The sequence below is a fragment of the Nilaparvata lugens genome, unplaced genomic scaffold (genome assembly GCF_014356525.2).
Source record: "Nilaparvata lugens isolate BPH unplaced genomic scaffold, ASM1435652v1 scaffold9480, whole genome shotgun sequence".
In the NCBI taxonomy this organism is placed as follows: Eukaryota; Metazoa; Arthropoda; class Insecta; order Hemiptera; family Delphacidae; genus Nilaparvata; species Nilaparvata lugens.
This window is the reverse complement of record NW_024095223.1, coordinates 2,439-7,775: the sequence shown is the minus strand read 5'-3', so window position 1 is coordinate 7,775 and position 5,337 is coordinate 2,439. Positions and strand designations below refer to the sequence as shown.

Genomic DNA, 5,337 nt, shown 5'->3' with positions numbered 1-5,337 from the left:
GATATAAAAGGATAGCAACACCAATGTTAATAAAGTACTGCCATTATAACGTGGACCACACTATAGCAATAAACTTACCTCTGCAAGCCCGCTGTTTGAGTCCCTTGATGTAATACAAGTATTTAGGGCTTTCTGGCATGAAAGGTAGAGCCAGACCACAGAAGATACATAAGAATTGCATAGAGGGCCACAGATGGTGCCAGTGTTGTTCAGTTCCTGCAGAAAAACAACAAAATTGGTGAAAAAAATGTTTACAAAATAGTCTAAACATTGAGGAAAGAGGAACTTAATAAAAACACTACATGAAAATGAAAACTGAAGTTTGACAGGAAAGTAAAGAATAAATTGAAAATAGTGGCAGAGTTCTTTGGTTCCTGTCAAAATACAAACAAAATTGGTTGAAATATTGATACAAATTAGTCAAAACATTGAAAAAAAAGAGGAACTTAATAAAATATACTACATGACAATAAAAACTGAGAGTTTGGCAGGGAAATGAAAAAATAAACTGAAAATTTGTCACACATTAGTCCAAATATGTAAAAAAATCTGGTGTGGCGCACTCACACAACTTTCGTTGCTGTTATGAAAATTGATCACCTGACGCTAGTGTTCCCGCGCATCTCAAGTATACTATTCAAAGATTTGAGCCAGCTGGTGACAGGGTAAACGCTGGAGACACACATGAGGTCTGCTATCTCTTCATAGTGGATGATTTAATAGAATCAACAATATTTTGCAATTGAATATCACATTTTCTCGAATTTAAAGCTTATTTTCAATTTTGGGTGAAAATTTTACTGGACATTAATGTAGAGATTTTCTTGCTCAATCTACTCCACTGATTTTTTTTCGTTTCAATTGTATCTGAAGCCTGATAATGGGGATTTATCTGCATTGATGGGGCGAAGCTCTGAATTTTTACAGTATGGGACTTGTGGCAGTTGATAGAGCTTATCGATGACTATTTTAGGTATGAATTGATCAAAATCGTTGAGCCGTTTTTTGAGAAAATTGCAAAAAACCTGTTTTTGACAACATTTTCGCCATTTTAAGCCGCCATTTTGAATTGCATCAGATCGAAATTGTTCGTGTCGGATACTTATATCGTAAGGACCTTAAGTTCCAAATTTCAAGTCATTCGTTAATTGGGAGATGATATATCGTGTACACAGACGCACATACACTCACACACACACACACATACACCCACACACACACAACACACACACACACACACACACACCAATACCCAAAAACCACTTTTTTGGACTCAGGGGACCTTGAAACATATAGAAATTTAGAAATTGGGGTACCTTCTTTTTTTCGGAAAGCAATACTGTCATTACCTATAGTAATAGGTAATAGGGCAGGAGAGTAAAAAGAGGAGCTAAATAAAATACACAACATGAATGAAAAACTGAAAAGTTTGACTGGAAAGTGAAGAAATAAATTGAAAATAGTGGACAGAGTTCTTCGGTTCCTGTCAAAATACAAACAAATTGATTGAATATCGACAAAGCTGGGTCATAACACAGCGAGAATAAGAAATTCAATAAAAATAAAAAATATACATGAAAATTGAAAACTGAATAAGATAAGATAGGAGTTCTTCATTCATGTTGTAATAAGGCCGATTATTTGCCATGAATTTTCTCAATCCAAGATACCCAATTGTTTTGTTTGTTTTGTTTGTTTGTTGTTTTGTTTTAAAACTTATCAAGTCGAGGATGGCAAAACTCATACAAGTAAAATCCCCATTACAATATTTATGGCGTATGAACTAGTTTACATTAAATGACAGTATAGCTAATAATTCAACGAATTTTGAAAGTAAAAAGTAGTTGAACAGTAGTATGAAGATTAAAAAAGTAATATAAAGTAGTATAAAAAGTTTGAAAGTAGTATGAAGATTAAAAAAGTAATATAAAGTAGTATAAAAAGTTGAAAAGTAGTATGAAGATTAATTGCAATTTGAATATTGATTATATTATATCAATAATAATAATATTGTAATGTAACTACATGAATCGGCGGTGTTTCAACAAATAATTATTGTCGATTCTCTAAAAAGAATATGAAACACTAATAAAGGATATATAAATAATTAAATGCCTACAGATGAAAATTACTGAGATATTTCAATTTTTTCAAATCCTAATGAATTAATAATTATTATTAAACGAAAATCCAAATTAAAGCCGTAATTCACCCCGAAGACTTCTGCTACTGCAAATATTGACAACAGGTAAACAGCTAGATGGAAATTCGATGAGCGCTACTATCCAAAAATGGATTTTTTCGTTAATAATAATAATAATAATAAATTAATTAGCATTTGAATAATTGCAATATCTCGGTATTTTCCATTTGTAGACTGTTCGTATAAAATGAGCGCTGCTATCCAGAATTGTCAGTTTGGTGTAAGGGTAAGCATTCCTGACCGGCAATTGGGAGGTACTGGGTTCGATTTCCCGCGCTGACAAATATTTTTGAATAGTAGCGCACATCGAATTTCTATCTAGCTGTTTACCCTGTGTCAATATTTGCAGTAGCACAAGTCTTCCGGGTGATTTACAGCATATAATATGGACTTTCGTTTAATAATAATTATTATTAAATGCTGTAAAAAACCACGAAGACTTCTGTAAGTGCAAATATTGACAACTGAATGGAGGATGGAGATTCATTAGCATTCGACTAGTAGATAGTATTCTCTTATTTATTTGTATTGTGTTTCGGAACTCACCTAAAATCCAACTCATGCCCATAAACTGTGAGAAAACAACGCCAAATGTTAGTCCTAGTGGGCATAGTACACCCATCACCCCTCTCAGATTGGGTGGCGCTATTTCACAGAGATACATGGGCATAACTCCTGTTATTAGACCTGCAAAGTTGAAACAAATTAATAGATTAGTATTAAAACAACGGGGCACCGAGCTTCGCTCGTTATTTTTATCTATTGATACCATTTTAACCGCCATCTTGAATTGCATTAGATCGAAATTGTTCGTGTCGGATCCCTATATTGTAAGGACCTTAAGTTCCAAATTTCAAGTCATTCCGTTAATTATGAGATGAGAATATCGTGTACACAGACGCACATACACACACACCACACACACACACCACACACACCACACACCCACACACTCATAACACCACACACACACACACACACACACCACACACACACACACACACACACACACACACACACACACACACACCACACACACACACACACACCACACACACGCATACACTCATACACACACACACACACACACACCACACATACAGACCAATACCCACAAACCACTTTTTGGACTTAGGGGACCTTGAAACGTATAGAAATTTAGAATTGTTGTACCTTAATTTTTTTCGGAAAGCAATACTTTCCTTACCTATGGTAGTAGGGCAAGGAAAGTAAAATCAGACTATAGAATTATTCATCATATAATTATCAGCTGACAAGTGATTACACAGATGTGTGGAGAAGCCAGTCTATCACTGTATTTGTATAAGGTCTATAGTTTCAATCAAAGACCTTGAAGAGGTATGCATCTTTAAGCTTGTTATTAACAGATGTTATAACTTAATCCTTATAGATTCTTTTAGATTGAACGGAAGTAACAAACACACATATTCATCATGTGTATGATAATTTATATCAATCTAATAGAATCTATAAGAGAATTATATCATATGGAATACAAATTCAAACGTGAACTGAGTTTGTTAACATTTAAAACAAGTGACATCAGGTACTTGTACTTGTGGATGAGAATACTGCGTGAGGTCTACTGTTCACAGAACTACTAGTATGTAGATAAGAATAACACCTATTTCGGACTTACAAATCTATGATAAATGAAGAAAGACTGGCTTATACTTGTAGGGATAGGAAATTCACGAATGACGCATCATCACGTCTCAACTACTCACTCATTAACTTCACATTTTTCATATACATTCTCATTCACCGAGGATGGTTATAGGCCTATTTTAAATACTTCAAGATTTCAGTGGTTGAGATTTTAATGAGACCCTTGCAGAGCACAAGTTATCTGCTAGTTTTCAATTGATAGATAAAATAGATAAATATAATATTACTTCTTAGAAAAGATGAAGGAATGGAAGGCTTGTAGATAAATTATTAGAAGAAGATGTTAAAGGAAATAGTGAAATATTTTAGAAATTATACTTCTTACCTGACGATAATCCAACAAGAAATCTCCCGATAATATAAATTCTATAAGGTGTGGATCCTACAGGTTAGAAATAGGATGCCAGCCACAACACCAATACACCGCTCACTATTAACGTTCCTTTTCGAAAAAATACAAATTATCTATTAAAGAAAAAAGGAAATCTCACGATGAATTCTAGAAACGTAGAGAATTTCTCCATATTAGGTAAAATAAAAGCGATATTGTTGGAGCCACATATTTATCTGAGCCAAACCATAGAGAAACAATAGCATGAGTAGATATCCCATGGTATAGGGCGTTATGTCGCAACTTTTACTGTTATCCAAGCCGATATTCCACTTAGTTCTTTCCGGTGAAGATGTGTGACGCTGGTAGTCTCTCATACTGGGTCGTTCATACACTCTCACCCCACAAAACTAGGAATTACAATAATCGACAGTAATTGGCTTGGGATAACAGTAAAAATAGCGATATGAACGCCCTATACCATGGGATATCTACTTACGCTATTGTTTCTCCTCTATGGCCAAACTCAAATTTCAATGAACTTAAAGCACTTTTCGCTATTACAAAAAATCTGGTGTGGCGCACTCACACAACTTTCCTAGCCGTTATGAAAATTGATCACCTGACGCTAGTGTTCACGCGCAGCTCAAGTCTACTATTCAAAGATCTAAGCCAGCTGGTGACATGACTATAACGCTGGAGACACACGAGGTCTGCTATCTCTTCATAGTGAATTTTAATAGAATCACGTTTACAATTGAATAATCACATTTACTTGTATTTTGAGCTTATTTTCAATTTTAGGTGAAAATGCTACTCAACATTAATTGTAAGATTTCATGCTCAATCTTTTCCACTTGAATTTTTTTGTTTAAATTTTATCTAAAGCCTGATAATTGGAATCTAAAATCAAACTTTGCATAGGGGCGGAGCTCCTGAAATTTTTACAGATATGGGACTTGTGGCAGTTGATAGAGCTTATCAATGACTATTTTAGGTCAAAACTTCCAAACTTTGAACGAATCCTACAACCATATCTTCTTATGCTATCTTTTCTCTATGTATCAACACAATATGATACAGTATCACCACAATATGATACAGAATCATCTCA

The 5,337-nt window shown here is 34.4% G+C and overlaps 1 long non-coding RNA gene across 1 annotated transcript; it reads right to left on the bottom strand.

Annotated features, from left to right (window-relative positions):
* Positions 1-189: 189 nt before the first annotated feature.
* LOC120349347 lies at positions 190-4,250 on the bottom strand. The gene is made up of 3 exons (XR_005570325.1): positions 4,218-4,250; positions 2,750-2,890; positions 190-216 (listed from the first exon to the last, which is right to left on the bottom strand). It is a non-coding gene; the product is annotated as an uncharacterized LOC120349347 (long non-coding RNA).
* Between the last annotated feature and the right edge of the window lie 1,087 nt (positions 4,251-5,337).